Raw genomic sequence first — 24,840 nt, 5'->3', positions numbered from 1 at the left:
AATGACAGTGAACATTCCGATTTCAGTTCCAGAGCGATTCGCCCAATGAGTCCTTGATATTTAGTCGTTTTCAGCCAATATTTTGGATTTTTGAAAATTTCACTTTTTTGGGAAAAAAATCCAGTAAATGAGGGAATAATATGTGTGAGGGTACCCCAGGAGAGTTCCAAATGTGTGTGGGTAGAATATACATCCCATGGGGGTAAAATTGAAAAAAGTTGAAAAAATTTTTTTGGGATTGTCATTTTTCCGGCATTTATCATACTTTCAGATAGGGCAAATGACAGTGAGCGTTCCGCTTTCAGTACCAGAGCGATTCGCCCAATGAGTCCTTGATATTTAGGCGTTTTCAGCCAATATTTTGGATTTTTGAAAATGTCACTTTTTTGTGAAAATATCCACTAAATGAGGGAATAATATGTGTGAGGGTACCCCAGGAGATTTCCAAATGTGTGTGGGTAGAATATACATCCCACGGGGGTAAAATTGAAAAAAGTTGAAAACATTTTTTTTTGGACTTAGTTGTTTTTCCGGCGTTTATCAGACTTTCAGATAGGGGAAATGTCAGTGAGCATTCCGATTTCAGTTCCAGAGCGATTCGCCCAATGAGTCCTTGATATTTAGTCGTTTTCAGCCAATATTTTGGATTTTTGAAAATTTCACTTTTTTGTGAAAATATCCACTAAATGAGGGAATAATATGTGTGAGAGTACCCCAGGAGAGTTCCAAATGTGTGTGGGTAGAATATACATCCCACGGGGGTAAAATTGAAAAAAGTTGAAAAAATTTTTTTTGGATTTAGTCATTTTTCCGGCGTTTATCATACTTTCAGATAGGGCAAATGACAGTGAGCGTTCCGCTTTCAGTACCAGAGCGATTCGCCCAATGAGTCCTTGATATTTAGTCGTTTTCAGCCAATATTTTGGATTTTTGAAAATTTCACTTTTTTTGTGAAAATATCCACTAAATTAGGGAATAATATGTGTGAGGGTACCCCAGGAGAGTTCCAAATGTGTGTGGGTAGAAAATATATCCCACGTGGGTAAAATTGAAAAAAGTTGAAAAATTTTTTTTTTGGACTTAGTCATTTTTCCGGCGTTTATCAGACTTTCAGATAAGGGAAATGTCAGTGAGCGTTCCGATTTCAGTTCCAGAGCGATTCGCCCAATGAGTCCTTGATATTTGCTCATTTTCAGCCAAATTTCTGGATTTTTGAAAATGGCACTTTTTTGTGAAAATATCCACTACATGAGGGAATAATATGTGTGAGGGTACCCCAGGAGAGTTCCAAATGTGTGTGGGTAGAATATACATCCCACGGGGGTAAAATTTAAAAAAGTTTAAAAAAAATTTTTTTGGGACTTAGTCATTTTTCCGCCGTTTATCAGACTTTCAGATAGGGGAAATGTCAGTGAGCGTTCCCATTTCAGTTCCAGAGCGATTCGCCCAATGAGTCCTTGATATTTAGTCGTTTTCAGCCAAATTTCTGGATTTTTGAAAATGTCACTTTTTTGTGAAAATATCCACTACATGAGGGAATAATATGTGTGAGGGTACCCCAGGAGATTTCCAAATGTGTGTGGGTAGAATATACATCCCACGGGGGTAAAATTGAAAAAAGGTGAAAACATTTTTTTGGGGACTTAGTCATTTTTCCGGCGTTTATCATACTTTCAGATAGGGCAAATGACAGTGAGCGTTCCGATTTCAGTTCCAGAGCGATTCGCCCAATGAGTCCTTGATATTTAGTCGTTTTCAGCCAATATTTTGGATTTTTGAAAATTTCACTTTTTTGTGAAAATATCCACTAAATGAGGGAATAAAATGTGTGAGGGTACCCCAGGAGAGTTCCAAATGTGTGTGGGTAGAATATACATCCCACGGGGGTAAAATTGAAAAAAGTTAAAAAAAATTTTTTTTTGGACTTAGTCATTTTTCCGCCGTTTATCAGACTTTCAGATAGGGGAAATGTCAGTGAGCGTTCCGATTTCAGTTCCAGAGCGATTCGCCCAATGAGTCCTTGATATTTAGTCGTTTTCAGCCAATATTTTGGATTTTTGAAAATTTCACTTTTTTGTGAAAATATCCACTAAATGAGGGAATAATATGTGTGAGGGTACCCCAGGAGAGTTCCAAATGTGTGTGGGTAGAATATACATCCCACGGGGGTAAAATTGAAAAAAGTTGAAAAAATTTTTTTTTGGACTTAGTCATTTTTCCGGCGTTTATCAGACTTTCAGATAGTGGAAATGTCAGTGAGTGTTCCGATTTCACATCCAGAGCGATTCGCCCAATGAGTCCTTGATATTTAGTCGTTTTCAGCCAATATTTTGAATTTTTGAAAATTTCAATTTTTGTGAAAATATCCACTAAATGAGGGAATAATATGTGTGAGGGTACCCCAGGAGACTTCAAAATATGTGTGGGTAGAATATACATCCCACGGGGGTAAAATTGAAAAAAGTTGAAAAATTTTTTTTTTGTACTTAGTCGTTTTTCCGGCGTTTATCAGACTTTCAGATAGGGGAAATGTCAGTGAGCATTCCGATTTCAGTTCCAGAGCGATTCGCCCAATGAGTCCTTGATATTTGCTCATTTTCAGCCAAATTTCTGGATTTTTGAAAATGGCACTTTTTTGTGAAAATATCCACTACATGAGGGAATAATATGTGTGAGGGTACCCCAGGAGATTTCCAAATGTGTGTGGGTAGAATATACATCCCACGGGGGTAAAATTGAAAAAAGGTGAAAAATTTTTTTTGGGGACTTAGTCATTTTTCCGGCGTTTATCATACTTTCAGATAGGGCAAATGACAGTGAGCATTCCGATTTCAGTTCCAGAGCGATTCGCCCAATGAGTCCTTGATATTTAGTCGTTTTCAGCCAATATTTTGGATTTTTGAAAATTTCACTTTTTTGTGAAAATATCCACTAAATGAGGGAATAATATGTGTGAGGGTACCCCAGGAGAGTTCCAAATGTGTGTGGGTAGAATATACATCCCACGGGGGTAAAATTGAAAAAAGTTGAAAAATTTTTTTTGGGATTTAGTCATTTTTCCGGCATTTATCATACTTTCAGATAGGGCAAATGACAGTGAGCGTTCCGCTTTCAGTACCAGAGCGATTCGCCCAATGAGTCCTTGATATTTAGGCGTTTTCAGCCAATATTTTGGATTTTTGAAAATGTCACTTTTTTGTGAAAATATCCACTAAATGAGGGAATAATATGTGTGAGGGTACCCCAGGAGATTTCCAAATGTGTGTGGGTAGAATATACATCCCACGGGGGTAAAATTGAAAAAAGTTGAAAACATTTTTTTTTGGACTTAGTTGTTTTTCCGGCGTTTATCAGACTTTCAGATAGGGGAAATGTCAGTGAGCATTCCGATTTCAGTTCCAGAGCGATTCGCCCAATGAGTCCTTGATATTTAGTCGTTTTCAGCCAATATTTTGGATTTTTGAAAATTTCACTTTTTTGTGAAAATATCCACTAAATGAGGGAATAATATGTGTGAGAGTACCCCAGGAGAGTTCCAAATGTGTGTGGGTAGAATATACATCCCACGGGGGTAAAATTGAAAAAAGTTGAAAAAATTTTTTTTGGACTTAGTCATTTTTCCGGCGTTTATCATACTTTCAGATAGGGCAAATGACAGTGAGCGTTCCGATATCAGTACCAGAGCGATTCACCCAATGAGTCCTTGATATTTAGTCGTTTTCAGACAATATTTTGGATTTTTGAAAATTTCACTTTTTTGTGAAAATATCCACTAAATGAGGGAATAATATGTGTGAGGGTACCCCAGGAGAGTTCCAAATGTGTGTGGGTAGACTATACATCCCACGGGGGTAAAATTGAAAAAATTTGAAAAAAATTTTTTTTTGGACTTAGTCGTTTTTCCGGCGTTTATCAGACTTTCAGATAGGGGAAATGTCAGTGAGCATTCCGATTTCAGTTCCAGAGCGATTCGCCCAATGAGTCCTTGATATTTAGTCATTTTCAGCCAATATTTTGGATTTTTGAAAATTTCACTTTTTTGTGAAAATATCCACTAAATGAGGGAATAATATGTGTGAGGGTACCCCAGGAGAGTTCCAAATGTGTGTGGGTAGAATATACATCCCACGGGGGTAAAATTGAAAAAAGTTGAAAAATTTTTTTTGGGATTTAGTCATTTTTCCGGCGTTTATCATACTTTCAGATAGGGCAAATGACAGTGAGCGTTCCGATTTCAGTACCAGAGCGATTCGCCCAATGAGTCCTTGATATTTAGTCGATTTCAGCCAATATTTTGGATTTTTGAAAATTTCACTTTTTTGTGAAAATATCCACTAAATGAGGGAATAATATGTGTGAGGGTACCCCAGGAGAGTTCCAAATGTGTGTGGGTAGAATATACATCCCACGGGGGTAAAATTTAAAAAAGTTTAAAAAAAATTTTTTTGGGACTTAGTCATTTTTCCGCCGTTTATCAGACTTTCAGATAGGGGAAATGTCAGTGAGCGTTCCCATTTCAGTTCCAGAGCGATTCGCCCAATGAGTCCTTGATATTTAGTCGTTTTCAGCCAAATTTCTGGATTTTTGAAAATGTCACTTTTTTGTGAAAATATCCACTACATGAGGGAATAATATGTGTGAGGGTACCCCAGGAGATTTCCAAATGTGTGTGGGTAGAATATACATCCCACGGGGGTAAAATTGAAAAAAGGTGAAAACATTTTTTTGGGGACTTAGTCATTTTTCCGGCGTTTATCATACTTTCAGATAGGGCAAATGACAGTGAGCGTTCCGATTTCAGTTCCAGAGCGATTCGCCCAATGAGTCCTTGATATTTAGTCGTTTTCAGCCAATATTTTGGATTTTTGAAAATTTCACTTTTTTGTGAAAATATCCACTAAATGAGGGAATAAAATGTGTGAGGGTACCCCAGGAGAGTTCCAAATGTGTGTGGGTAGAATATACATCCCACGGGGGTAAAATTGAAAAAAGTTAAAAAAAATTTTTTTTTGGACTTAGTCATTTTTCCGCCGTTTATCAGACTTTCAGATAGGGGAAATGTCAGTGAGCGTTCCGATTTCAGTTCCAGAGCGATTCGCCCAATGAGTCCTTGATATTTAGTCGTTTTCAGCCAATATTTTGGATTTTTGAAAATTTCAATTTTTGTGAAAATATCCACTAAATGAGGGAATAATATGTGTGAGGGTACCCCAGGAGACTTCAAAATATGTGTGGGTAGAATATACATCCCACGGGGGTAAAATTGAAAAAAGTTGAAAAATTTTTTTTTTGTACTTAGTCGTTTTTCCGGCGTTTATCAGACTTTCAGATAGGGGAAATGTCAGTGAGCATTCCGATTTCAGTTCCAGAGCGATTCGCCCAATGAGTCCTTGATATTTAGTCGTTTTCAGCCAATATTTTGGATTTTTGAAAATTTCACTTTTTTGTGAAAATATCCACTAAATGAGGGAATAATATGTGTGAGTGTACCCCAGGAGAGTTCCAAATGTGTGTGGGTAGAATATACATCCCACGGGGGTAAAATTGAAAAAAGTTGAAAACATTTTTTTTTGGACTTAGTCATTTTTCCGGCGTTTATCAGACTTTCAGATAGTGGAAATGTCAGTGAGTGTTCCGATTTCACTTCCAGAGCGATTCGCCCAATGAGTCCTTGATATTTAGTCGTTTTCAGCCAATATTTTGAATTTTTGAAAATTTCAATTTTTGTGAAAATATCCACTAAATGAGGGAATAATATGTGTGAGGGTACCCCAGGAGACTTCCAAATATGTGTGGGTAGAATATACATCCCACGGGGGTAAAATTGAAAAAAGTTGAAAAATTTTTTTTTTGTACTTAGTCGTTTTTCCGGCGTTTATCAGACTTTCAGATAGGGGAAATGTCAGTGAGCATTCCGATTTCAGTTCCAGAGCGATTCGCCCAATCAGTCCTTGATATTTAGTAGTTTTCAGCCAATATTTTGGATTTTTGAAAATTTCACTTTTTTGTGAAAATATCCACTAAATGAGGGAATAATATGTGTGAGGGTACCCCAGGAGAGTTCCAAATGTGTGTGGGTAGAATATACATCCCACGGGGTAAAATTGAAAAAAGTTGAAAAATTTTTTTTGGGATTTAGTCATTTTTCCGGCGTTTATCATACTTTCAGATAGGGCAAATGACAGTGAGCGTTCCGATTTCAGTACCAGAGCGATTCGCCCAATGAGTCCTTGATATTTAGTCGTTTTCAGCCAAATTTCTGGATTTTTGAAAATTTCACTTTTTTGTGAAAATATCCACTAAATGAGGGAATAATATGTGTGAGGGTACCCCAGGAGATTTACAAATGTGTGTGGGTAGAATATACATCCCACGGGGGTAAAATTGAAAAAAGTTGAAAACATTTTTTTTTGGACTTAGTCATTTTTCCGGCGTTTATCATACTTTCAGATAGGGCAAATGACAGTGAGCGTTCCGATTTCAGTACCAGAGCGTTTCGCCCAATGAGTCCTTGATATTTAGTCGTTTTCAGCCAATATTTTGGATTTTTGAAAATTTCACTTTTTTGTGAAAATATCCACTAAATGAGGGAATAATATGTGTGAGGATACCCCAGGAGAGTTCCAAATGTGTGTGGGTAGAATATACATTCCACGGCGGTAAAATTGAAAAAAGTTGAAAAAATTTTTTTTTGGACTTAGTCATTTTTCCGGCGTTTATCAGACTTTCAGATAAGGGAAATGTCAGTGAGCGTTCCGATTTCAGTTCCAGAGCGATTCGCCCAATGAGTCCTTGATATTTAGTCGTTTTCAGCCAAATTTCTGGATTTTTGAAAATGTCACTTTTTTGTGAAAATATCCACTAAATGAGGGAATAATATGTGTGAGGGTACCCCAGGAGAGTTCCAAATGTGTGTGGGTAGAATATACATCCCACGGGGGTAAAACTGAAAAAAGGTGAAAAAATTTTTTTGGTACTTAGTCATTTTTCCGGCGTTTATCATACTTTCAGATAGGGCAAATGACAGTGAGTGATCCGATTTCAGTACCAGAGCAATTCGCCCAATGAGTCCTTGATATTTAGTCGTTTTCAGCCAATATTTTGGATTTTTGAAAATTTCACTTTTTTGTGAAAATATCCACTAAATGAGGGAATAATATGTGTGAGGGTACCCCAGGAGAGTTCCAAATGTGTGTGGGTAGAATATACATCCCACGGGGGTAAAATTGAAAAAAGTTGAAAACATTTTTTTTTAGACTTATTCATTTTTCCGGCGTTTATCAGACTTTCAGATAAGGGAAATGTCAGTGAGCGTTCCGATTTCAGTTCCAGAGCGATTCGCCCAATGAGTCCTTGATATTTAGTCGTTTTCAGCCAAATTTCTGGATTTTTGAAAAAGGCACTTTTTTGTGAAAATATCCACTAAATGAGGGAATAATATGTGTGAGGGTACCCCAGGAGATTTACAAATGTGTGTGGGTAGAATATACATCCCACGGGGGTAAAATTGAAAAAAGTTGAAAACATTTTTTTTTGGACTTAGTCATTTTTCCGGCGTTTATCATACTTTCAGATAGGGCAAATGAAAGTGAGCGTTCCGATTTCAGTACCAGAGCGATTCGCCCAATGAGTCCTTGATATTTAGTCGTTTTCAGCCAATATTTTGGATTTTTGAAAATTTCACTTTTTTGTGAAAATATCCACTAAATGAGGGAATAATATGTGTGAGGGTACCCCAGGAGAGTTCCAAATGTGTGTGGGTAGAATATACATCCCACGGGGGTAAAACTGAAAAAAGGTGAAAAAATTTTTTTGGTACTTAGTCATTTTTCCGGCGTTTATCAAACTTTCAGATAGGGCAAATGACAGTGAGTTTTCCGATTTCAGTACCAGAGCAATTCGCCCAATGAGTCCTTGATATTTAGTCGTTTTCAGCCAATATTTTGGATTTTTGAAAATTTCACTTTTTTGTGAAAATATCCACTAAATGAGGGAATAATATGTGTGAGGGTACCCCAGGAGAGTTCCAAATGTGTGTGGGTAGAATATACATCCCACGGTGGTAAAATTGAAAAAAGTTGAAAACATTTTTTTTTGGATTAGTAATTTTTCCGGCGTTTATCAGACTTTCAGATAAGGGAAATGTCAGTGAGCGTTCCGATTTCAGTTCCAGAGCGATTCTCCCAATGAGTCCTTGATATTTAGTCGTTTTCAGCCAATTTATTGGATTTTTGAAAATTTCACTTTTTTTGTGAAAATATCCACTAAATTAGGGAATAATATGTGTGAGGGTACCCCAGGAGAGTTCCAAATGTGTGTGGGTAGAATATACATCCCACGTGGGTAAAATTGAAAAAAGTTGAAAAAATTTTTTTTTGGACTTAGTCATTTTTCCGGCGTTTATCAGACTTTAAGATAAGGGAAATGTCAGTGAGCGTTCCGATTTCAGTTCCAGAGCGATTCGCCCAATGAGTCCTTGATATTTAGTCGTTTTCAGCCAATATTTAGGATTTTTGAAAATTTCACTTTTTTGTGAAAATATCCACTAAATGAGGGAATAATATGTGTGAGGGTACCCCAGGAGAGTTCCAAATTTGTGTGGGTAGAATATACATCCCACGGGGGTAAAACTGAAAAAAGGTGAAAAATTTTTTTTGGTACTTAGTCATTTTTCCGGCGTTTATCATACTTTCAGATAGGGCAAATGACAGTGAGCGTTCCGATTTCAGTACCAGAGCGTTTCGCCCAATGAGTCCTTGATATTTAGTCGTTTTCAGCCAATATTTTAGATTTTTGAAAACTTCACTTTTTTGTGAAAATATCCACTAAATGAGGGAATGATATGTGTGAGGGTACCCCAGGAGAGTTCCAAATGTGTGTGGGTAGAATATACATCCCACGGTGGTAAAATTGAAAAAAGTTGAAAACATTTTTTTTTGGACTTAGTCATTTTTCCGGCGTTTATCAGACTTTCAGATAAGGGAAATGTCAGTGAGGGTTCCGATTTCAGTTCCAGAGCGATTCGCCCAATGAGTCCTTGATATTTAGTCGTTTTCAGCCAAATTTCTGGATTTTTGAAACTGTCACTTTTTTGTGAAAATATCCACTAAATGAGGGAATAATATGTGTGAGGGTACCACAGGAGATTTACAAATGTGTGTTGGTAGAATATACATCCCACGGGGGTAAAATTGAAAAAAGTTGAAAACATTTTTTTTTGGACTTAGTCATTTTTCCGGCGTTTATCATACTTTCAGATAGGGCAAATGACAGTGAGCGTTCCGATTTCAGTACCAGAGCGATTCGCCCAATGAGTCCTTGATATATAGTCGTTTTCAGCCAATATTTTGGATTTTTGAAAATTTCACTTTTTTGTGAAAATATCCACTAAATGAGGGAATAATATGTGTGAGGATACCCCAGGAGAGTTCCAAATGTGTGTGGGTAGAATATACATTCCACGGGGGTAAAATTGAAAAAAGTTGAAAAAATTTTTTTTTGGACTTAGTCATTTTTCCGGCGTTTATCAGACTTTCAGATAAGGGAAATGTCAGTGAGCGTTCCGATTTCAGTTCCAGAGCGATTCGCCCAATGAGTCCTTGATATTTAGTCGTTTTCAGCCAAATTTCTGGATTTTTGAAAATGTCACTTTTTTGTGAAAATATCCACTAAATGAGGGAATAATATGTGTGAGGGTACCCCAGGAGAGTTCCAAATGTGTGTGGGTAGAATATACATCCCACGGGGGTAAAACTGAAAAAAGGTGAAAAAATTTTTTTGGTACTTAGTCATTTTTCCGGCGTTTATCATACTTTCAGGTAGGGCAAATGACAGTGAGTGATCCGATTTCAGTACCAGAGCAATTCGCCCAATGAGTCCTTGATATTTATTCGTTTTCAGCCAATATTTTGGATTTTTGAAAATTTCACTTTTTTGTGAAAATATCCACTAAATGAGGGAATAATATGTGTGAGGGTACCCCAGGAGAGTTCCAAATGTGTGTGGGTAGAATATACATCCCACGGGGGTAAAATTGAAAAAAGTTGAAAACATTTTTTTTTAGACTTATTCATTTTTCCGGCGTTTATCAGACTTTCAGATAAGGGAAATGTCAGTGAGCGTTCCGATTTCAGTTCCAGAGCGATTCGCCCAATGAGTCCTTGATATTTAGTCGTTTTCAGCCAAATTTCTGGATTTTTGAAAAAGGCACTTTTTTGTGAAAATATCCACTAAATGAGGGAATAATATGTGTGAGGGTACCCCAGGAGATTTACAAATGTGTGTGGGTAGAATATACATCCCACGGGGGTAAAATTGAAAAAAGTTGAAAACATTTTTTTTTGGACTTAGTCATTTTTCCGGCGTTCATCATACTTTCAGATAGGGCAAATGAAAGTGAGCGTTCCGATTTCAGTACCAGAGCGATTCGCCCAATGAGTCCTTGATATTTAGTCGTTTTCAGCCAATATTTTGGATTTTTGAAAATTTCACTTTTTTGTGAAAATATCCACTAAATGAGGGAATAATATGTGTGAGGGTACCCCAGGAAATTTCCAAATGTGTGTGGGTAGAATATACATCCCACGGGGGTAAAATTGAAAAAAGTTGAAAACATTTTTTTTGGGACTTAGTCGTTTTTCCGGCGTTTATCAGACTTTCAGATAGGGGAAATGTCAGTGAGCTTTCCGATTTCAGTTCCAGAGCGATTCGCCCAATGAGTCCTTGATATTTAGTCGTTTTCAGCCAATATTTTGGATTTTTGAAAATTTCACTTTTTTGTGAAAATATCCACTAAATGAGGGAATAATATGTGTGAGGGTACCCCAGGAGAGTTCCAAATGTGTGTGGGTAGAATATACATCCCACGGGGGTAAAACTGAAGAAAGGTGAAAAAATTTTTTTGGTACTTAGTCATTTTTCCGGCGTTTATCATACTTTCAGATAGGGCAAATGACAGTGAGTTTTCCGATTTCAGTACCAGAGCAATTCGCCCAATGAGTCCTTGATATTTAGTCGTTTTCAGCCAATATTTTGGATTTTTGAAAATTTCACTTTTTTGTGAAAATATCCACTAAATGAGGGAATAATATGTGTGAGGGTACCCCAGGAGAGTTCCAAATGTGTGTGGGTAGAATATACATCCCACGGTGGTAAAATTGAAAAAAGTTGAAAACATTTTTTTTTGGATTAGTAATTTTTCCGGCGTTTATCAGACTTTCAGATAAGGGAAATGTCAGTGAGCGTTCCGATTTCAGTTCCAGAGCGATTCTCCCAATGAGTCCTTGATATTTAGTCGTTTTCAGCCAATTTATTGGATTTTTGAAAATTTCACTTTTTTTGTGAAAATATCCACTAAATTAGGGAATAATATGTGTGAGGGTACCCCAGGAGAGTTCCAAATGTGTGTGGGTAGAATATACATCCCACGTGGGTAAAATTGAAAAAAGTTGAAAAAATTTTTTTTTGGACTTAGTCATTTTTCCGGCGTTTATCAGACTTTAAGATAAGGGAAATGTAAGTGAGCGTTCCGATTTCAGTTCCAGAGCGATTCGCCCAATGAGTCCTTGATATTTAGTCGTTTTCAGCCAATATTTAGGATTTTTGAAAATTTCACTTTTTTGTGAAAATATCCACTAAATGAGGGAATAATATGTGTGAGGGTACCCCAGGAGATTTACAAATGTGTGTGGGTAGAATATACATCCCACGGGGGTAAAATTGAAAAAAGTTGAAAACATTTTTTTTTGGACTTAGTCATTTTTCCGGCGTTTATCATACTTTCAGATAGGGCAAATGACAGTGAGCGTTCCGATTTCAGTACCAGAGGGATTCGCCCAATGTGTCCTTGATATATAGTCGTTTTCAGCCAATATTTTGGATTTTTGAAAATTTCACTTTTTTGTGAAAATATCCACTAAATGAGGGAATAATATGTGTGAGGATACCCCAGGAGAGTTCCAAATGTGTGTGGGTAGAATATACATTCCACGGGGGTAAAATTGAAAAAAGTTGAAAAAAATTTTTTTTTGGACTTAGTCATTTTTCCGGCGTTTATCAGACTTTCAGATAGGGGAAATGTTAGTGAGCGTTCCGATTTCAGTACCAGAGCGATTTGCCCAATGAGTCCTTGATATTTAGTCGTTTTCAGCCAATATTTTGGATTTTTGAAAATTTCACTTTTTTGTGAAAATATCCACTAAATGAGGGAATAATATGTGTGAGGGTACCCCAGGAAATTTCCAAATGTGTGTGGGTAGAATATACATCCCACGGGGGTAAAATTGAAAAAAGTTGAAAACATTTTTTTTGGGACTTAGTCGTTTTTCCGGCGTTTATCAGACTTTCAGATAGGGGAAATGTCAGTGAGCTTTCCGATTTCAGTTCCAGAGCGATTCGCCCAATGAGTCCTTGATATTTAGTCGTTTTCAGCCAATATTTTGGATTTTTGAAAATTTCACTTTTTTGTGAAAATATCCACTAAATGAGGGAATAATATGTGTGAGGGTACCCCAGGAGAGTTCCAAATGTGTGTGGGTAGAATATACATCCCACGGGGGTAAAACTGAAAAAAGGTGAAAAAATTTTTTTGGTACTTAGTCATTTTTCCGGCGTTTATCATACTTTCAGATAGGGCAAATGACAGTGAGTTTTCCGATTTCAGTACCAGAGCAATTCGCCCAATGAGTCCTTGATATTTAGTCGTTTTCAGCCAATATTTTGGATTTTTGAAAATTTCACTTTTTTGTGAAAATATCCACTAAATGAGGGAATAATATGTGTGAGGGTACCCCAGGAGAGTTCCAAATGTGTGTGGGTAGAATATACATCCCACGGTGGTAAAATTGAAAAAAGTTGAAAACATTTTTTTTTGGATTAGTAATTTTTCCGGCGTTTATCAGACTTTCAGATAAGGGAAATGTCAGTGAGCGTTCCGATTTCAGTTCCAGAGCGATTCTCCCAATGAGTCCTTGATATTTAGTCGTTTTCAGCCAATTTATTGGATTTTTGAAAATTTCACTTTTTTTGTGAAAATATCCACTAAATTAGGGAATAATATGTGTGAGGGTACCCCAGGAGAGTTCCAAATGTGTGTGGGTAGAATATACATCCCACGTGGGTAAAATTGAAAAAAGTTGAAAAAATTTTTTTTTGGACTTAGTCATTTTTCCGGCGTTTATCAGACTTTAAGATAAGGGAAATGTAAGTGAGCGTTCCGATTTCAGTTCCAGAGCGATTCGCCCAATGAGTCCTTGATATTTAGTCGTTTTCAGCCAATATTTAGGATTTTTGAAAATTTCACTTTTTTGTGAAAATATCCACTAAATGAGGGAATAATATGTGTGAGGGTACCCCAGGAGATTTACAAATGTGTGTGGGTAGAATATACATCCCACGGGGGTAAAATTGAAAAAAGTTGAAAACATTTTTTTTTGGACTTAGTCATTTTTCCGGCGTTTATCATACTTTCAGATAGGGCAAATGACAGTGAGCGTTCCGATTTCAGTACCAGAGGGATTCGCCCAATGTGTCCTTGATATATAGTCGTTTTCAGCCAATATTTTGGATTTTTGAAAATTTCACTTTTTTGTGAAAATATCCACTAAATGAGGGAATAATATGTGTGAGGATACCCCAGGAGAGTTCCAAATGTGTGTGGGTAGAATATACATTCCACGGGGGTAAAATTGAAAAAAGTTGAAAAAAATTTTTTTTTGGACTTAGTCATTTTTCCGGCGTTTATCAGACTTTCAGATAGGGGAAATGTTAGTGAGCGTTCCGATTTCAGTACCAGAGCGATTTGCCCAATGAGTCCTTGATATTTAGTCGTTTTCAGCCAATATTTTGGATTTTTGAAAATTTCACTTTTTTGTGAAAATATCCACTAAATGAGGGAATAATATGTGTGAGGGTACCCCAGGAAATTTCCAAATGTGTGTGGGTAGAATATACATCCCACGGGGGTAAAATTGAAAAAAGTTGAAAACATTTTTTTTGGGACTTAGTCGTTTTTCCGGCGTTTATCAGACTTTCAGATAGGGGAAATGTCAGTGAGCTTTCCGATTTCAGTTCCAGAGCGATTCGCCCAATGAGTCCTTGATATTTAGTCGTTTTCAGCCAATATTTTGGATTTTTGAAAATTTCACTTTTTTGTGAAAATATCCACTAAATGAGGGAATAATATGTGTGAGGGTACCCCAGGAGAGTTCCAAATGTGTGTGGGTAGAATATACATCCCACGGGGGTAAAACTGAAAAAAGGTGAAAAAATTTTTTTGGTACTTAGTCATTTTTCCGGCGTTTATCATACTTTCAGATAGGGCAAATGACAGTGAGTTTTCCGATTTCAGTACCAGAGCAATTCGCCCAATGAGTCCTTGATATTTAGTCGTTTTCAGCCAATATTTTGGATTTTTGAAAATTTCACTTTTTTGTGAAAATATCCACTAAATGAGGGAATAATATGTGTGAGGGTACCCCAGGAGAGTTCCAAATGTGTGTGGGTAGAATATACATCCCACGGTGGTAAAATTGAAAAAAGTTGAAAACATTTTTTTTTGGATTAGTAATTTTTCCGGCGTTTATCAGACTTTCAGATAAGGGAAATGTCAGTGAGCGTTCCGATTTCAGTTCCAGAGCGATTCTCCCAATGAGTCCTTGATATTTAGTCGTTTTCAGCCAATTTATTGGATTTTTGAAAATTTCACTTTTTTTGTGAAAATATCCACTAAATTAGGGAATAATATGTGTGAGGGTACCCCAGGAGAGTTCCAAATGTGTGTGGGTAGAATATACATCCCACGTGGGTAAAATTGAAAAAAGTTGAAAAAATTTTTTTTTGGACTTAGTCATTTTTCCGGCGTTTATCAGACTTTCAGATAGGGGAAATGTTAGTGAGCGTTCCGATTTCAGTACCAGAGCGATTTGCCCAATGAGTCCTTGATATTTAGTCGTTTTCAGCCAATATTTTGGATTTTTGAAAATTTCACTTTTTTGTGAAAATATCCACTAAATGAGGGAATAATATGTGTGAGGGTACCCCAGGAAATTTCCAAATGTGTGTGGGTAGAATATACATCCCACGGGGGTAAAATTGAAAAAAGTTGAAAACATTTTTTTTGGGACTTAGTCGTTTTTCCGGCGTTTATCAGACTTTCAGATAGGGGAAATGTCAGTGAGCTTTCCGATTTCAGTTCCAGAGCGATTCGCCCAATGAGTCCTTGATATTTAGTCGTTTTCAGCCAATATTTTGGATTTTTGAAAATTTCACTTTTTTGTGAAAATATCCACTAAATGAGGGAATAATATGTGTGAGGGTACCCCAGGAGAGTTCCAAATGTGTGTGGGTAGAATATACATCCCACGGGGGTAAAACTGAAAAAAGGTGAAAAAATTTTTTTGGTACTTAGTCATTTTTCCGGCGTTTATCATACTTTCAGATAGGGCAAATGACAGTGAGTTTTCCGATTTCAGTACCAGAGCAATTCGCCCAATGAGTCCTTGATATTTAGTCGTTTTCAGCCAATATTTTGGATTTTTGAAAATTTCACTTTTTTGTGAAAATATCCACTAAATGAGGGAATAATATGTGTGAGGGTACCCCAGGAGAGTTCCAAATGTGTGTGGGTAGAATATACATCCCACGGTGGTAAAATTGAAAAAAGTTGAAAACATTTTTTTTTGGATTAGTAATTTTTCCGGCGTTTATCAGACTTTCAGATAAGGGAAATGTCAGTGAGCGTTCCGATTTCAGTTCCAGAGCGATTCTCCCAATGAGTCCTTGATATTTAGTCGTTTTCAGCCAATTTATTGGATTTTTGAAAATTTCACTTTTTTTGTGAAAATATCCACTAAATTAGGGAATAATATGTGTGAGGGTACCCCAGGAGAGTTCCAAATGTGTGTGGGTAGAATATACATCCCACGTGGGTAAAATTGAAAAAAGTTGAAAAAATTTTTTTTTGGACTTAGTCATTTTTCCGGCGTTTATCAGACTTTAAGATAAGGGAAATGTCAGTGAGCGTTCCGATTTCAGTTCCAGAGCGATTCGCCCAATGAGTCCTTGATATTTAGTCGTTTTCAGCCAATATTTAGGATTTTTGAAAATTTCACTTTTTTGTGAAAATATCCACTAAATGAGGGAATAATATGTGTGAGGGTACCCCAGGAGAGTTCCAAATGTGTGTGGGTAGAATATACATCCCACGGGGGTAAAACTGAAAAAAGGTGAAAAAATTTTTTTGGTACTTAGTCATTTTTCCGGCGTTTATCATACTTTCAGATAGGGCAAATGACAGTGAGTGATCCGATTTCAGTACCAGAGCAATTCGCCCAATGAGTCCTTGATATTTAGTCGTTTTCAGCCAATATTTTGGATTTTTGAAAATTTCACTTTTTTGTGAAAATATCCACTAAATGAGGGAATAATATGTGTGAGGGTACCCCAGGAGAGTTCCAAATGTGTGTGGGTAGAATATACATCCCACGGGGGTAAAATTGAAAAAAGTTGAAAACATCTTTTTTTAGACTTATTCATTTTTCCGGCGTTTATCAGACTTTCAGATAAGGGAAATGTCAGTGAGCGTTCCGATTTCAGTTCCAGAGCGATTCGCCCAATGAGTCCTTGATATTTAGTCGTTTTCAGCCAAATTTCTGGATTTTTGAAAAAGGCACTTTTTTGTGAAAATATCCACTAAATGAGGGAATAATATGTGTGAGGGTACCCCAGGAGATTTACAAATGTGTGTGGGTAGAATATACATCCCACGGGGGTAAAATTGAAAAAAGTTGAAAACATTTTTTTTTGGACTTAGTCATTTTTCCGGCGTTTATCATACTTTCAGATAGGGCAAATGACAGTGAGCGTTCCGATTTCAGTACCAGAGCGATTCGCCCAATGAGTCCTTGATATATAGACGTTTTCAGCCAATATTTTGGATTTTTGAAAATTTCACTTTTTTGTGAAAATATCCACTAAATGAGGGAATAATATGTGTGAGGGTACCCCAGGAGAGTTCCAAATGTGTGTGGGTAGAATATACATCCCACGGGGGTAAAACTGAAAAAAGGTGAAAAATTTTTTTTGGTACTTAGTCATTTTTCCGGCGTTTATCATACTTTCAGATAGGGCAAATGACAGTGAGCGTTCCGATTTCAGTACCAGAGCGTTTCGCCCAATGAGTCCTTGATATTTAGTCGTTTTCAGCCAATATTTTGGATTTTTGAAAATTTCACTTTTTTGTGAAAATATCCACTAAATGAGGGAATGATATGTGTGAGGGTACCCCAGGAGAGTTCCAAATGTGTGTGGGTAGAATATACATCCCACGGTGGTAAAATTGAAAAAAGTTGAAAACATTTTTTTTTGGACTTAGTCATTTTTCCGGCGTTTATCAGACTTTCAGATAAGGGAAATGTCAGTGAGCTTTTCGATTTCAGTTTCAGAGCGATTCGCCCAATGAGTCCTTGATATTTAGTCGTTTTCAGCCAAATTTCTGGATTTTTGAAAATGTCACTTTTTTGTGAAAATATCCACTAAATGAGGGAATAATATGTGTGAGGGTACCCCAGGAGATTTACAAATGTGTGTGGGTAGAATATACATCCCACGGGGGTAAAATTGAAAAAAGTTGAAAACATTTTTTTTTGGACTTAGTCATTTTTCCGGCGTTTATCATACTTTCAGATAGGGCAAATGACAGTGAGCGTTCCGATTTCAGTACCAGAGCGATTCGCCCAATGAGTCCTTGATATATAGTCGTTTTCAGCCAATATTTTGGATTTTTGAAAATTTCACTTTTTTGTGAAAATATCCACTAAATGAGGGAATAATATGTGTGAGGATACGCCAGGAGAGTTCCAAATGTGTGTGGGTAGAATATACATTCCACGGGGGTAAAATTGAAAAAAGTTGAAAAAACTTTTTTTTTGGACTTAGTCATTTTTCCGGCGTTTATCAGACTTTCAGATAAGGGAAATGTCAGTGAGCGTTCCGATTTCAGTTCCAGAGCGATTCGCCCAATGAGTCCTTGATATTTAGTCGTTTTCAGCCAAATTTCTGGATTTTTGAAAATGTCACTTTTTTGTGAAAATATCCACTAAATGAGGGAATAATATGTGTGAGGGTACCCCAGGAGAGTTCCAAATGTGTGTGGGTAGAATATACATCCCACGGGGGTAAAACTGAAAAAAGGTGAAAAAATTTTTTTGGTACTTAGTCATTTTTCCGGCGTTTATCATACTTTCAGATAGGGCAAATGAGAGTGAGTTTTCCGATTTCAGTACCAGAGCAATTCGCCCAATGAGTCCTTGATATTTAGTCGTTTTCAGCCAATATTTTGGATTTTTGAAAATTTCACTTTTTTGTGAAAATATCCACTAAATGAGGGAATAATATGTGTGAGGGTACCCCAGGAGAGTTCCAAATGTGTGTGGGTAGAATATACATCCCACGGTGGTAAAATTGAAAAAAGTTGAAAACATTTTTTTTTGGACTTAGTAATTTTTCCGGCGTTTATCAGACTTTCAGATAAGGGAAATGTCAGTGAGCGTTCCGATTTCAGTTCCAGAGCGATTCTCCCAATGAGTCCTTGATATTTAGTCGTTTTCAGCCAATTTATTGGATTTTTGAAAATTTCACTTTTTTTGTGAAAATATCCACTAAATTAGGGAATAATATGTGTGAGGGTACCCCAGGAGAGTTCCAAATGTGTGTGGGTAGAATATACATCCCACGTGGGTAAAATTGAAAAAAGTTGAAAAAATTTTTTTTTGGACTTAGTCATTTTTCCGGCGTTTATCAGACTTTAAGATAAGGGAAATGTCAGTGAGCGTTCCGATTTCAGTTCCAGAGCGATTCGCCCAATGAGTCCTTGATATTTAGTCGTTTTCAGCCAATATTTAGGATTTTTGAAAATTTCACTTTTTTGTGAAAATATCCACTAAATGAGGGAATAATATGTGTGAGGGTACCCCAGGAGAGTTCCAAATGTGTGTGGGTAGAATATACATCCCACGGGGGTAAAACTGAAAAAAGGTGAAAAAATTTTTTTGGTACTTAGTCATTTTTCCGGCGTTTATCATACTTTCAGATAGGGCAAATGACAGTGAGTGATCCGATTTCAGTACCAGAGCAATTCGCCCAATGAGTCCTTGATATTTAGTCGTTTTCAGCCAATATTTTGGATTTTTGAAAATTTCACTTTTTTGTGAAAATATCCACTAAATGAGGGAATGATATGTGTGAGGGTACCCCAGGAGAGTTCCAAATGTGTGTGGGTAGAATATACATCCCACGGTGGTAAAATTGAAAAAAGTTGAAAAAATTTTTTTTTGGACTTAGTCATTTTTCCGGCGTTTATCAGACTTTCAGATAAGGGAAATGTCAGTGAGCGTTCCGATTTCAGTTCCAGAGCGATTCGCCCAATGAGTCCTTGATATTTAGTCGTATTCAGCCAAATTTCTGGATTTTTGAAAATGTCACTTTTTTGTGAAAATATCCACTAAATGAGGGAATAATATGTGTGAGGGTACCCCAGGAGATTTACAAATGTGTGTGGGTAGAATATACATCCCACGGGGGTAAAATTGAAAAAAGTTGAAAACATTTTTTTTTTGGACTTAGTCATTTTTCCGGCGTTTATCATACTTTCAGATAGGGCAAATGACAGTGAGCGTTCCGATTTCAGTACCAGAGGGATTCGCCCAATGTGTCCTTGATATATAGTCGTTTTCAGCCAATATTTTGGATTTTTGAAAATTTCACTTTTTTGTGAAAATATCCACTAAATGAGGGAATAATATGTGTGAGGATACCCCAGGAGAGTTCCAAATGTGTGTGGGTAGAATATACATTCCACGGGGGTAAAATTGAAAAAAGTTGAAAAAAATTTTTTTTTGGACTTAGTCATTTTTCCGGCGTTTATCAGACTTTCAGATAGGGGAAATGTTAGTGAGCGTTCCGATTTCAGTACCAGAGCGATTTGCCCAATGAGTCCTTGATATTTAGTCGTTTTCAGCCAATATTTTGGATTTTTGAAAATTTCACTTTTTTGTGAAAATATCCACTAAATGAGGGAATAATATGTGTGAGGGTACCCCAGGAAATTTCCAAATGTGTGTGGGTAGAATATACATCCCACGGGGGTAAAATTGAAAAAAGTTGAAAACATTTTTTTTGGGACTTAGTCGTTTTTCCGGCGTTTATCAGACTTTCAGATAGGGGAAATGTCAGTGAGCTTTCCGATTTCAGTTCCAGAGCGATTCGCCCAATGAGTCCTTGATATTTAGTCGTTTTCAGCCAATATTTTGGATTTTTGAAAATTTCACTTTTTTGTGAAAATATCCACTAAATGAGGGAATAATATGTGTGAGGGTACCCCAGGAGAGTTCCAAATGTGTGTGGGTAGAATATACATCCCACGGGGGTAAAACTGAAAAAAGGTGAAAAAATTTTTTTGGTACTTAGTCATTTTTCCGGCGTTTATCATACTTTCAGATAGGGCAAATGACAGTGAGTTTTCCGATTTCAGTACCAGAGCAATTCGCCCAATGAGTCCTTGATATTTAGTCGTTTTCAGCCAATATTTTGGATTTTTGAAAATTTCACTTTTTTGTGAAAATATCCACTAAATGAGGGAATAATATGTGTGAGGGTACCCCAGGAGAGTTCCAAATGTGTGTGGGTAGAATATACATCCCACGGTGGTAAAATTGAAAAAAGTTGAAAACATTTTTTTTTGGATTAGTAATTTTTCCGGCGTTTATCAGACTTTCAGATAAGGGAAATGTCAGTGAGCGTTCCGATTTCAGTTCCAGAGCGATTCTCCCAATGAGTCCTTGATATTTAGTCGTTTTCAGCCAATTTATTGGATTTTTGAAAATTTCACTTTTTTTGTGAAAATATCCACTAAATTAGGGAATAATATGTGTGAGGGTACCCCAGGAGAGTTCCAAATGTGTGTGGGTAGAATATACATCCCACGTGGGTAAAATTGAAAAAAGTTGAAAAAATTTTTTTTTGGACTTAGTCATTTTTCCGGCGTTTATCAGACTTTCAGATAGGGGAAATGTTAGTGAGCATTCCGATTTCAGTACCAGAGCGATTTGCCCAATGAGTCCTTGATATTTAGTCGTTTTCAGCCAATATTTTGGATTTTTGAAAATTTCACTTTTTTGTGAAAATATCCACTAAATGAGGGAATAATATGTGTGAGGGTACCCCAGGAAATTTCCAAATGTGTGTGGGTAGAATATACATCCCACGGGGGTAAAATTGAAAAAAGTTGAAAACATTTTTTTTGGGACTTAGTCGTTTTTCCGGCGTTTATCAGACTTTCAGATAGGGGAAATGTCAGTGAGCTTTCCGATTTCAGTTCCAGAGCGATTCGCCCAATGAGTCCTTGATATTTAGTCGTTTTCAGCCAATATTTTGGATTTTTGAAAATTTCACTTTTTTGTGAAAATATCCACTAAATGAGGGAATAATATGTGTGAGGGTACCCCAGGAGAGTTCCAAATGTGTGTGGGTAGAATATACATCCCACGGGGGTAAAACTGAAAAAAGGTGAAAAAATTTTTTTGGTACTTAGTCATTTTTCCGGCGTTTATCATACTTTCAGATAGGGCAAATGACAGTGAGTTTTCCGATTTCAGTACCAGAGCAATTCGCCCAATGAGTCCTTGATATTTAGTCGTTTTCAGCCAATATTTTGGATTTTTGAAAATTTCACTTTTTTGTGAAAATATCCACTAAATGAGGGAATAATATGTGTGAGGGTACCCCAGGAGAGTTCCAAATGTGTGTGGGTAGAATATACATCCCACGGTGGTAAAATTGAAAAAAGTTGAAAACATTTTTTTTTGGATTAGTAATTTTTCCGGCGTTTATCAGACTTTCAGATAAGGGAAATGTCAGTGAGCGTTCCGATTTCAGTTCCAGAGCGATTCTCCCAATGAGTCCTTGATATTTAGTCGTTTTCAGCCAATTTATTGGATTTTTGAAAATTTCACTTTTTTTGTGAAAATATCCACTAAATTAGGGAATAATATGTGTGAGGGTACCCCAGGAGAGTTCCAAATGTGTGTGGGTAGAATATACATCCCACGTGGGTAAAATTGAAAAAAGTTGAAAAAATTTTTTTTTGGACTTAGTCATTTTTCCGGCGTTTATCAGACTTTAAGATAAGGGAAATGTCAGTGAGCGTTCCGATTTCAGTTCCAGAGCGATTCGCCCAATGAGTCCTTGATATTTAGTCGTTTTCAGCCAATATTTAGGATTTTTGAAAATTTCACTTTTTTGTGAAAATATCCACTAAATGAGGGAATAATATGTGTGAGGGTACCCCAGGAGAGTTCCAAATGTGTGTGGGTAGAATATACATCCCACGGGGGTAAAACTGAAAAAAGGTGAAAAAATTTTTTTGGTACTTAGTCATTTTTCCGGCGTTTATCATACTTTCAGATAGGGCAAATGACAGTGAGTGATCCGATTTCAGTACCAGAGCAATTCGCCCAATGAGTCCTTGATATTTAGTCGTTTTCAGCCAATATTTTGGATTTTTGAAAATTTCACTTTTTTGTGAAAATATCCACTAAATGAGGGAATAATATGTGTGAGGGTACCCCAGGAGAGTTCCAAATGTGTGTGGGTAGAATATACATCCCACGGGGGTAAAATTGAAAAAAGTTGAAAACATCTTTTTTTAGACTTATTCATTTTTCCGGCGTTTATCAGACTTTCAGATAAGGGAAATGTCAGTGAGCGTTCCGATTTCAGTTCCAGAGCGATTCGCCCAATGAGTCCTTGATATTTAGTCGTTTTCAGCCAAATTTCTGGATTTTTGAAAAAGGCACTTTTTTGTGAAAATATCCACTAAATGAGGGAATAATATGTGTGAGGGTACCCCAGGAGATTTACAAATGTGTGTGGGTAGAATATACATCCCACGGGGGTAAAATTGAAAAAAGTTGAAAACATTTTTTTTTGGACTTAGTCATTTTTCCGGCGTTTATCATACTTTCAGATAGGGCAAATGACAGTGAGCGTTCCGATTTCAGTACCAGAGCGATTCGCCCAATGAGTCCTTGATATATAGACGTTTTCAGCCAATATTTTGGATTTTTGAAAATTTCACTTTTTTGTGAAAATATCCACTAAATGAGGGAATAATATGTGTGAGGGTACCCCAGGAGAGTTCCAAATGTGTGTGGGTAGAATATACATCCCACGGGGGTAAAACTGAAAAAAGGTGAAAAATTTTTTTTGGTACTTAGTCATTTTTCCGGCGTTTATCATACTTTCAGATAGGGCAAATGACAGTGAGCGTTCCGATTTCAGTACCAGAGCGTTTCGCCCAATGAGTCCTTGATATTTAGTCGTTTTCAGCTAATATTTTGGATTTTTGAAAATTTCACTTTTTTGTGAAAATATCCACTAAATGAGGGAATGATATGTGTGAGGGTACCCCAGGAGAGTTCCAAATGTGTGTGGGTAGAATATACATCCCACGGTGGTAAAATTGAAAAAAGTTGAAAACATTTTTTTTTGGACTTAGTCATTTTTCCGGCGTTTATCAGACTTTCAGATAAGGGAAATGTCAGTGAGCTTTTCGATTTCAGTTTCAGAGCGATTCGCCCAATGAGTCCTTGATATTTAGTCGTTTTCAGCCAAATTTCTGGATTTTTGAAAATGTCACTTTTTTGTGAAAATATCCACTAAATGAGGGAATAATATGTGTGAGGGTACCCCAGGAGATTTACAAATGTGTGTGGGTAGAATATACATCCCACGGGGGTAAAATTGAAAAAAGTTGAAAACATTTTTTTTTGGACTTAGTCATTTTTCCGGCGTTTATCATACTTTCAGATAGGGCAAATGACAGTGAGCGTTCCGATTTCAGTACCAGAGCGATTCGCCCAATGAGTCCTTGATATATAGTCGTTTTCAGCCAATATTTTGGATTTTTGAAAATTTCACTTTTTTGTGAAAATATCCACTAAATGAGGGAATAATATGTGTGAGGATACGCCAGGAGAGTTCCAAATGTGTGTGGGTAGAATATACATTCCACGGGGGTAAAATTGAAAAAAGTTGAAAAAACTTTTTTTTTGGACTTAGTCATTTTTCCGGCGTTTATCAGACTTTCAGATAAGGGAAATGTCAGTGAGCGTTCCGATTTCAGTTCCAGAGCGATTCGCCCAATGAGTCCTTGATATTTAGTCGTTTTCAGCCAAATTTCTGGATTTTTGAAAATGTCACTTTTTTGTGAAAATATCCACTAAATGAGGGAATAATATGTGTGAGGGTACCCCAGGAGAGTTCCAAATGTGTTTGGGTAGAATATACATCCCACGGGGGTAAAACTGAAAAAAGGTGAAAAAATTTTTTTGGTACTTAGTCATTTTTCCGGCGTTTATCATACTTTCAGATAGGGCAAATGAGAGTGAGTTTTCCGATTTCAGTACCAGAGCAATTCGCCCAATGAGTCCTTGATATTTAGTCGTTTTCAGCCAATATTTTGGATTTTTGAAAATTTCACTTTTTTGTGAAAATATCCACTAAATGAGGGAATAATATGTGTGAGGGTACCCCAGGAGAGTTCCAAATGTGTGTGGGTAGAATATACATCCCACGGTGGTAAAATTGAAAAAAGTTGAAAACATTTTTTTTTGGACTTAGTAATTTTTCCGGCGTTTATCAGACTTTCAGATAAGGGAAATGTCAGTGAGCGTTCCGATTTCAGTTCCAGAGCGATTCTCCCAATGAGTCCTTGATATTTAGTCGTTTTCAGCCAATTTATTGGATTTTTGAAAATTTCACTTTTTTTGTGAAAATATCCACTAA

This window comes from Phyllobates terribilis, unplaced genomic scaffold (genome assembly GCF_046119375.1).
Source record: "Phyllobates terribilis strain yellow unplaced genomic scaffold, ASM4611937v1 Scaffold_9__5_contigs__length_417890890, whole genome shotgun sequence".
Classification (NCBI taxonomy): Eukaryota; Metazoa; Chordata; class Amphibia; order Anura; family Dendrobatidae; genus Phyllobates; species Phyllobates terribilis.
The sequence above is the reverse complement of the archived record's forward strand: the minus strand, read 5'-3'. Positions refer to the sequence as shown.